Below are 11,482 nucleotides of genomic sequence, written 5' to 3'. Positions count from 1 at the left end.
TTTATTATTTTTTACAAAATCACAAATATACGAGTAAACAGAAAAACAATTTTACTTTTAATAACTTTCTTAATTTATGAATAAACTATTTCAAGGAAGTAAAACACTTTATAACAAGGAAATATTTCGAATGCGATTTATGAAATTAAAATAATATATAAAAATGTATTTATATAAGATAAAAATAATAATTTATTTTAAAGTTAATTTATCATTATTTTATTTTAGTTTAAAAACGGTTTGTGTTAAGAAACGATGCGGAAAGGTCCGTGGCTAACGATCGAAGGTTAAATGTCATATGTCACGAAAAGCGCCCCCTGTCCGCAGTCGTTAGACGTCACGCGTGACGTCATCGATCTGCCGTTTGACGTAGCGGCCGACGGTCTGGATAGACGGTGGAAGGTGAGTTGGTAGAAAATTTATAAAATTTCTGAATTAACGTAAATAATACGAATTTTACGGTGAAAGTGACGAATCGTAAAATGTTTCCGGCTTACAGGTAAATTTTTTTGTAACGTCTTCAATATATATATATATATCAATTATACTAATTTAAAAAAAATAAATTATTGTGATAGTTACGGGATAACTTTTGTTACGGAAATAATTTCGAATTTAAATATTTGATAGTAAAACAATAATAATTCGATTGTTTGGAAAAAACGTGTACATTAAAAACAACGACACCTCGAATGTTTGAATAAAGAAATATATTGTATAAAATACGATGGCGAATAATGTAAATAAATATAAATTAATAATGGATTTTAAAAATTACAGTAGAAATTTAAATATAGAAAATTTTTCTGTTTAACTAATCGCTATTATATGGGACATCTGGCATCGACGTTACACGCTAGTCTGTAAGCCTATCTTTCAATGGAAGAAAATCTGATAAATATTCTTTGTTAGGTTTCTAATTTATTTAAATTCTATCGATTTATTAATATTTGTACGAAGAATTTTAACCAAACGTGGATAGTCCCATAAAGCTTCTAAGTCGATTTTGGTCGAATGTAGTGGCAAATTCGATCGTTTGGAATTCTATCACGTGACCTTGAAGATAGTCTGTCTCCCGGCTAAAGGAGAATTTACGACAGAATTTCGATCGTTTCTTTTTTTTTAACTCGTTTCGTTTATTTTATTCCAATTAATTCCCTTTAATACGAATTTATTAAGTTTAGTTTCTTTTTCCTTTAATGCATTCGAGTAATGTAATAAAGGTAAACGAAACGGGCGAGTCGGTACGAGAGGAACGTTGTGTTAACCTAAATACATTAAAGCCATTGAGAATCGATACTCGAATATGCATTTATGAAGCGTGAACCGAAACGTTCTTCCAGTTTTTTTTTCCATCCGCGTAGATTATGCATAGGGTATGGGTAATTTCCAGTATATATCTGTACATATAATCCATCCTATAAATTATCTATACTCTGTACATAATCTACACATCTCTATACAGTACACATATACAGATATGTCCAAAACATATTTCTCTTTTCTTTATCTCACACTCTTCAAATAGATCTAGGTATGATATTACATATACATAGATACATGTATATACAGTATGTGACATATACAGTACGTATACCTACATATATATTACATACACAAAATACATGAGCTTTCTATAGACACCTTTTCAAAAATACTATGTATATCATTCATTTAATCCTATATTTTGCTTCAAAATTATATTATCTATGCCCTGAATGGATTTATTCTTATCTTATATCTATCTAACTAAATATTTACTATATTATGTTATATGTAGTAAATATATCTCCATGAGATTTGGGATAAAAGGATGCAATGTTTAATGTTGTTATCATCTTTTAAAACAAAGTTTTATGTAGCTTTTTTATCATAATTCTGCGAGTTGAAAGTAATTATCGGAAATGTGGAAGTGAACAAATATTGATAGTATCGTTGTTTAAATTTTTTAGTTTTAATATATTTAAAATCTAGTTTTAAATAGGCCAAACCGTACTCTGCAATTTATATATAAATATTTTTTTTTTAAAGAAGAAGAAAAACTACATAGTCAATAAACTATTTTAGGGTTAAAAATACTTTCTAGTTTAAAAAATATAATGCGTTAGTAATAACGCAAATATGATTAATAGTAATAAAATCCCATAATATTTATGCCACAAAAATAAACGATAAGTCAGAATTGCATTTTTGTCTTACAAACAGGATTTAACTCAATCGATTGTAAAAGTTCTCCTTTTATTCGATAATCTTTCCTTCTATTTTTTCACTCGACTATTTTAAAATGTCGTTTCTTATTTTACTGTAATGAATATTTACAGATTTCAAACATAAATCTCTACACGAGAAATTTTTTTGTGCAATTTCTAAGAATGGGCGGTATATTGTTTCACGCAGATCTTATTTTATATCGAAATGAAAGAGAATGCATACGAGAAATTTTTAATTGAAATTTTAAACCTTCAAAACTTTTTAACAATTTGTGTGGTTACATACGTGGGTTGAAATTCCTGGTATGTTTCCTGCGATTATAATGCATCCGTTCAACAAATTGAATAAAGTGTATGTAAAGAAAAGATAAGGAACCTATCCTATTACAGGATATATCTAGAAAAATATATGATATAGCTCAAAATGATTAGATATTATCACAATTTTAGTCATTTCTAATTATTTTAAATATAGCATTAGCCATTATAAGTTTGGGTTTATAAAATTAATTTCATATATTTGTTTATTACAATATCCAGCTAATGTTTCTGTATAGGATATATCATTTATTTTAATTACTAATATGTAATACCTATTTTTCTATCTACAGAAAATATTAAGATGGGTTACTTCAATGCTTCATTGAGTGTGTCATTTTAATCAGATTTATCAGAAAATAAACGATAGTAATGTTTTTATTTTGTAAAGTAATAAGCAGTGAAGACAGATTGTATATAAACAATAGATAATATTATTTGTTATGAATAAAATACAGTACATTCCATTTACTAAACGTAATTTTTTTAATTATTACTTTGTACGTATAATTCTTTTTGATTAGTTAAATCCTAAATTCAGCAAGACTGAATCAAATAATCTGAAGGAATGAATTAGAATATTAAGTAAATTATTTAAAAGTTATATTCGTACTGTTTGTTCTTAATTAATTCTATAAGTGTCGCTTCTAAGTACTTTATTCGATTTTTTTAAAATTCATTGTAATAAGATCGGGTGTATTGAATAAAGTAGATTTAAAAATTTGAAAATTGATAGTCTCATTTAATATACTTTTAATTATTTTTATAATTTACAGTTAAAAAATTTTGTTAGAAATATCCAAGCATTGAAGTAACCCATCTTAATATTTTCTGTAGATAGAAAAATAGGTATTACATATTAGTAATTAAAATAAATTCCCGTAGAGATTTAAATAACGTAATATTTATCCTTAATTGTTATATAGAATAAATTCTTGCGTCACAAAAGAAGCGGAAATACCTTATATTGTGGGAGGTATTTTGATTATTGTTACATAAAATTTCCATTTGTGAAAACTGAAAGTTCATTCCAATATTTATCCGTGTGATTCAGCAGTTGGGCATATGCCATCGATGATGGACGCAAAATTAGATACAGGTAAGTAGGACATTTGTAAAGACGCAGAAAAGTCATCTAGCAAAGTGCGGATAGAAGCCCGGATGTTACGCTAATGGTCGAAGTAGAACGTGTCACATTTTCTCTAAGCTTAATATTTGATTTTAATTTTCGATTTAAAGTGAAAATATCGCCAACGAAACATAATTGACTCTCTCTTTTAACGGACCGCAAAATTAACCTTGAACAATAAAAATCGATATGGGCGCATCTCATAATCTCCGATTAAATCACTTCTCTTTCCATCTCCATGTAATTTACTTTGAATTTTTCGAGGAACCATTCCTATCTATTTTAAATACTTCGTCGAAGGAAATTTACTCAATGTTTTTGTTAATGAGGGCTTAAAAAATTTGCGAACAGTTCAAAATCTTAGAGTTAAATGGAAATTGTTTATTCTTTATACAGAAGTTTGTTTAATCGAGAATGACGATTTAAATTATACAATGTTGCATCAGTCGTTTTCAATGGTAAATTATGTTTGATTTTTCTATAAGGCTATCGGCAATTATCAAGTTTTTCTAGGTCAAGGAGAAAATGACGACAATTTAAAGACGAATAAGAATAGAAGTGTTATCTTTATGATGGGTTTAATATTAGTAACGATTCGTCTGACTAAGGCGTTTAATTTATATTCCAATTAATTGATTTAAAAAATTATAATAGATCACAAAATATTAATCTCAACTAAAATCACTGTTAAAATTATATCGGAAAAGTAATTTCGATAAAATTAAGAAAATTTTAAAATTGGGTCGTTCTATAATCCTACAATTTGTATTATATTTCGTCATTTAGTTCAAATTTTTATGTAAAATAATGGTTTTTTTCCCGTCTTACGACGATTTATTACATAGGCGTATATATAACGTACGAAATAACCTATTATTTACGTAATATTTGTTTTATTTATTATTTCGCGAAATAATTAATATTTGTATATGTTTAAAATAAACTGGAATTTTAGATTTTTAATATTAAATTAGGATAGGTTATATAATTTCAATTTTTAAAATATTTTGACATAGATTAAATTACAGTTATTGTTTTTATATAATGTGTAAAACTACATATTATATACTGTTATGTATAAGTATTTATTGATATAAACTACACTCCTACATATAAACTACTAATGAATTGTGCAATGCAGCTGTGAATAATCGACAACATATTACTCAAAACTTACTATCTACAATGTTTTGCCAAGAGAAGTAAAATAATAAATTTAAATATTTCTTTCAGTGGTGAAGTCCTTCGAATTTCTATTTTGTAATCATTTGATTGCTAAATTGCAATATAGTAGACTATAATTATATATTAGTAAAGTAGGTTTACCTTTCATTGCTTTTCAAAAACTTATTATTCTCATTTACTCTGTATATCTGATTGATTTTAAAGAAATTGTGTGATTACAGAGACTAGGCAGAATTCCCATAAAAAATAGAAAAAGTTTAAATATATATTTTAATGATAGTTCAATAGCGATCTTCGAAAAATATGATGGATTTTTCACAAAGCTTTTTATTTGTATTACTTGTTTTCCAATTTTGATGATTCTGTCTTCAGTGGGATCAATTGACATACGATAAATCAATAATTGATCGACCATGGAAGCCCAAACCTTATTTCTGGATTCATACATGTAACTTAAGCTCCAAATCCTGCAATATATTCACGTATTAAAAATTTTAGACGGACTTAATGTCCTTAAATCGTATTTTATTCTAAAAATTGCCAACTTGGACTTATCGGATTATTAGGACTATTAAATACCGGCTATTTGCAAAAGGGGGAGTTCTTATAAAAAAACGAAAAATCTTTATTTTTTCACCTGTAGTATTTCCTGTACACAAATATACGTGTATCGGGCAAATAGGCACCTCTTCAGCAGTTTTACTTCAACGATTTTCTAAAAATTTACATAACAAAAGTTAAGTTTTTGTTACATTTTTAGAAAATCGTTGTAATAAAACTGTTTTAATTTCGTAACAGATATTTTTATAAACATTATTTGCGTAAGAGTAAGTGTTAAAACATTTTCGTTTCTTCTATCCATTTCTAAATTCGTGTTTAAAGAAAGCTTAGAAATGTTGCTTTCTCTACAGTAATATGGCTAACGATAAAAAATAACGTAAATATTTACAATAGAGCGTAATATTTTACAGCGATAACGAATTATTCGTAAACCAGAAATCTAATTATACATCAAAATTGAATTTTGAAACATATTTGTAATATATTTTTGAAAACATGCACTTAAAAATAAATTATTGATATCTTACATTTACACCAAGCAAAAGTATATTTATGTTATAGTCGTATACAAAGATTTCATTTGTTTTCATTGTAAGAGAGGTTTGCTATAAAGGTGAAACCCCTGATCATTCGAAGAGAACTAAGAAATTTTATATACAAAGTAAGCAATACAGCTATAATGATTCCAAATATATACATACATATATATAAAATAGATGTAATAATTATATCAAATACAATAACAGAGGATAACTTTCATATAATTCACAGAATTCAGTTATAAAATAAAAAATTGTATATCTGAGTATTTCTAATATGTCATAATATTGATAGGGAAATTTTATTGTTTGTGCGTGTTTAGAATTACTAAGTCTAGAACAATCACACGTGTAATTTTACTACATAAAATAATATTTTGCCAATCGCTTATAATGGAATTATATGCGATTGGCGAAATCATAGCAATATTCTGATTAAAACAAATGAAATTTTGAAGAAAGCTGTATAGAGGCCTGCAGTATATTTCAATTTAATAGACTGTATAGGCTATATTATTAATAAATTTCTTGTCTTTCATTGTACGAGATGAACATGTATTTTCTATTAATAGTAGAAATACTATGTAAACACAAAATATTATACTGTATCAAGTATTTGCAGAATATAAGCGTATTATGTTGCATATTTCGGCGGATTTAAAATGCTTATAATTTTGATTTTAATTTTTTTTGTACAAGCTAAATTTATGCGTACGAATTAAATCGAACTGTATCCTTTATTATAATAATTCATAATAATAATTATATAGTCCTATATATAGTAAATATGGATTAATTTAATTAGATAAACTAAATATTAAATCCAATATTTAGCTTATTATCTGATTTATTTATTTAGCTTAACAAGGATGAATTCGACTGATTGTGTTTTAATCCAATATCAAAAGTGTAAATTTATATCGCATTTGACGAATTAATTTTATATTTTGGATGTTAGATTTATAGATTTAAATATATTTGTGAATGAAAAAAAAAAATGATTTACGAGTTTGTTGAATTAGAATGATTTTAATATATGAATAAATCAGTTAAAATGTTACAAAATCCATTTCATCATTAATTAAACTATGTACAGTGTACATAGTTTAATTAATGATTTAAAGTGGTAATATGTACTGTACTGTACTGTACAGTATACAGTATTTATTCCAGTACTTATACAGTACAATTCGATTCCTAAAACTCTTCGAAAACTCGTATTTATATGCGGAAATTATATTAGCATTAAATAATTGTAAGCTACTTATTGATATATTAATATTTTCAATACGGTATTGACAGTGGTGAAATAATAATTCATTATGTTATCGTTTTGTGACTCAATCTGATAGAAATATATGTAAATATTTAAACAGAAGACGTAACTTCTTATAAATGTTAAATAACATTACTTGACTTTTATTACGTTAATTTCTCGGGGAATTTTAATGTGTTATTATATTGATAAGTTAGCTAATAAAAACTTCAAACGAATTAATACGAAATCTTCGTCTTATCAAATCATACCAGAAAAATAAGCACTTTTCACATCAAAGATATTATTTTAAGTATAGAAAAAATACGTAGACATGTATTGTTTTGTAATCATCTGACAACAGGATTTATGGCAAAATTATTCCTCAGTTAGCGAGAGAAGTTGTTCGTGATGATGTTGAACCTTCGATTTAACAAACTGCGATTCAAGGGACAAAAATCCAGGTTAGGACAAAAGAATAGATTCCATGGCCATTTTTTTCCCGAATGAAATGACTATAGAACCTTTCCTCTATTCGCCAATACAACACGTTAAAAGAGGTTAATTATTACATAGAGTATAAATCACTTAATATACATTATAATAATATTTTATTCGTACTTATTTATACACTATAGCAACATTTTAATATATTCTGTATATTATAAGTTTTTTATTAATGTAATGTTTTTAAAATGCGTCTGATTTAACGGACTTTCGGCAAAAGCGACATTCTCTTCGCCCAATTAGTACGTTAAATCGACGGTTTACTTTGAAAAAAGGAGAGAATATGGCGAGATGTTGTATGCTACAAAGGGAACTATTATGCCATTGGTATAAATTATGTCTATGGCTCAAATATCATATGAATTTGGATTATTTTTACATTCGATAAGATGAAAAATTGTGGTATCTGCTGGCATCAATTAGTATTTGAAACTGTTTACATTTTATAGTAATTATCTATAAAGTAACTTATTCTTTCATTAAACTAATTTGAAAATGCAAAACAGTTGATAATATAAAACTGAACCGAACTGTTTCTAGTTTATGGTGGCGCAGCTTGGCCTTTGTGGCCCTTGCGCTAAAAAATCATAACCAACTAACCGTTTCTAGTTTATGACATTGGAAATACATGTATTTAATTTTAACTAAATTACGATGGTTGAATGAAGTAACATTGAATTTTATATCAAATATGAAATAATTTTATAGTAAACACTAAACTCTATGTTAGTTTAAAATTTATAAATATTAGAAAAACAAAGCTGGGGAAACGAAAAGCATCTAAACAATTTACATGAAATATTTGGTTCCTAATTGTATGATAAATTTCTGGAGTAAAGATTTCTGTCAGGAATCAAGTTTCTGATTTTAGTGTAAAGTTTTACTTATGCTAATATTTTTTACTGTATAAGGAATTATACAAGACTTAAACTTCTCTAAACCGCCAAAGGTCAGCACTAACGAACATTCAATTAATTAAAGATCCATTGAGGATTCTAAAAAGGATTACAAGTTAGATATAACCTATATAATAAATGCTTTATGGAATCAAGCTCTGCCCTTAGTTAAGTAATTAATACTTATAGATTATAATTTACATTTTTTTAAATTTCGATATATCAAACTCATTACTGCAAATAAACAATTTCAGTCATAAGTGTTATATAGGCGATACTGCATAGAGATTTGTTTGGTCTCCATTCACCTACTTGATTTGCAAGTTTTCATTCAGATATGCGTAGTGGCATATTATTTTGTGTTAAATCCATCTGTCTTTTCTTCATAACATACGAAGAAAATCATTGTGCATTTATTGTCTGTTGTTAATATAATAGTATTTGCTCCAAGATATAAATGTCGTATTATACGATAAATTTGTACAAAGTTCATGAATATAAATGTTAAATTCATGCATTAAGATACGTATTAATATGTAAACGATTTCGATATAAAAATCATAATCACTTTCACGTTGCCACGTGAGTCAGCATATAACACCATTGTGTTCATTTTAAATATCATTTTATGGTAACACATCACTGATCAAGGGCGAATATATGAAATCTTGCCAGAAAAGTATCAAATCTATATTTATTCTCTGTATTTAGTTATTTTTATAAAATATTTAATCCTATCGTTTTGATATAGGACAGTTAAAGCATTTTCATCTTACGTCTTTTTTGCTAAAACAATTCATTTTATCATAAAATTATAGTTGTGTTTATGACCAAATTATATTTGTGATAACGTATATTGAAAACCCGATATGACTGTTTATGCATATAATTATATATGTAAATATTGATTGATTATAGGTATTTGATATTTTCGCATCAAGAAAAGATATGTCGTTACTGTCATGTATAGTTTACTTCTTTTTAAGGTTTTAGAATGCATTTTATTTTTTAATATCTTTATAATGTGGATAAAATATTAAAATTTTTCTGAATAATATTCTAAGTACAAATTTTAATAATGTCTTGAAAGTATCATCTCTACTTCTTGAATTTTGATCGTTGTGCGTTATGCTAATCATTAAGAAATAATTACATGCAGCTTCTAATAAGAATTTACAAATGTTACAGATCTAATCTAATTAAACAGCTTGATTACTGGAAAATATTAGGAAAATTATATTTAAAGAACGATTTATTCTTATTCTGTACGGAAGTTGCAGTTTCAAAACTGTGATTTCAAAATTTTAATTTTTTTTTCCTAAACAGACAATCGATTACAAATTTTCGTTACTGGAATAAAATATGATCAAGTTTGATTAGAATGTTTAGTTTCAAATTGCACTGATCAATTTTTTCACAGAAATGTTTTTATTCTGAAATTTTATATATGTAATTTCCAAAATAAACTAAGGGAAATAAATAAACGCAATTGTTTTATTGTACAGAATGTTATATACCTCGTATATATATAATTTGTTTTTAATTCTATATACAAAATAGTACGTACGAGAAATTAAATGTTGTAATAGTTAATTCAATTGAAAGAACATAAAATGTATCTCATGACATTTCAAAAATATTCTGTAATTCAGTTTGTATTAGAATATAACAAATTTCCAGTTTCAAAGCTTTAGAAACACTTACCACCAATTTATTTCGGATTAATATTGATACTTATTCTTGTTAATTAATGTTTTGTATCAGTAATTTAAAGCTTAATCTGCATATAGTTGAGGCAAGTGCTTTTATTGAGATATTTCATAACAGCTGAGTTAGGAAGATCAGTTACTGTGCATATGTTACTAATAGTTGAGATAGACTAGACCTGTGCTAATGTTTCATCTGATATCATACATGAATAGTGTATAAGACGTGTTTCTTTACCCGCAATCGCTATCAATTTATTCCGTAGTATCACATATCTAAAACATATTACAATGATTGATCTTTCTTGGTCCATAGTACGGTTTTCCATAAATATGTATAATTTGTAATAATGAAGCTTTTTAACTTACTTTTAGAAGATTAAACCCGAAAAAGTTACATTGTATATATTCCTTGTAAAGGATTGATAATAGGAAAAAGAGATTTTTAGTTCTTCATTAAGCTTACTGTCATTCATGTAGTTTTATGAGGACGCATCGTTTCTTTAGTTCTTAGTGTTAATGGAATGCTTTATTATAGAAAGATTGTTTTACGCAGTTATCTTCTAAGTTACTAATAAATCTCACTGGGTAATTTTTAACATATAATTTTAAAATAGTTTGGGATTTGATAATCCGAATAATCTGGTGTCTTCCGAATTTTAAATTTATATAGAATGTCATAGAGAATGCTATTTCATGAAACTCTTAATTCATTATGTTACTGTATTATCGATATTTTAGAATCATTATGATAAGATATGGTTGGAAGTGAATTGTGATTTCATAAAACATTTTCTTATTAACTATGTCCAATATTGTAACATTTTCAAAAAGGCTTTTATTATAGAGGAGAAGGTGGTATTATGGAACCCCAATTGCATTTTAGTGAATTGTAAACAAGGTATCATAACTACACCCACATTTTTTGTGCGAAAAGTACTAGTAACTAGTAAACTAAATGTTCCTAATTGGATTTTTCGCTAGTGTAATTATAAGTATGGTTTTTGAAGGCTTTTGTACAAAAAGTCCGAAAGTAGGCTTAGAGAAAATCGGGTGGTAATATGGAACCTTACTGTATATTTTCAAAAAAATGCTTTAATGTAGCCAAAAACAAATAGGAAAGGACAAAAAATGTTAAATAATTACAAAATTATTTACTCCAATGTATTTTATCGC

At 26.5% G+C, this 11,482-nt stretch overlaps 1 protein-coding gene across 2 annotated transcripts in view; it reads left to right on the top strand.

The window, feature by feature from the left end:
* The first annotated feature begins 257 nt into the window (after positions 1-257).
* Positions 258-11,482, top strand: part of LOC111613330 (solute carrier family 41 member 1-like) — a 92,755-nt gene continuing 81,530 nt past the window's right edge. Inside the window, exon 1 of one of the 2 annotated variants that reach the window (XM_023354681.1) lies at positions 258-402. The gene's annotated coding sequence lies outside the window, so the exon portion shown is untranslated. Of the gene's footprint in view, positions 403-476; positions 500-11,482 lie in introns of those variants that run through there. The other variant, XM_023354682.1, reaches the window with a different exon arrangement.

Source organism: Centruroides sculpturatus, unplaced genomic scaffold (genome assembly GCF_000671375.1).
Source record: "Centruroides sculpturatus isolate CEXI.00-Female unplaced genomic scaffold, Cexi_2.0 scaffold1796, whole genome shotgun sequence".
In the NCBI taxonomy this organism is placed as follows: Eukaryota; Metazoa; Arthropoda; class Arachnida; order Scorpiones; family Buthidae; genus Centruroides; species Centruroides sculpturatus.
This window is presented reverse-complemented; position numbering and strand designations above follow the sequence as displayed.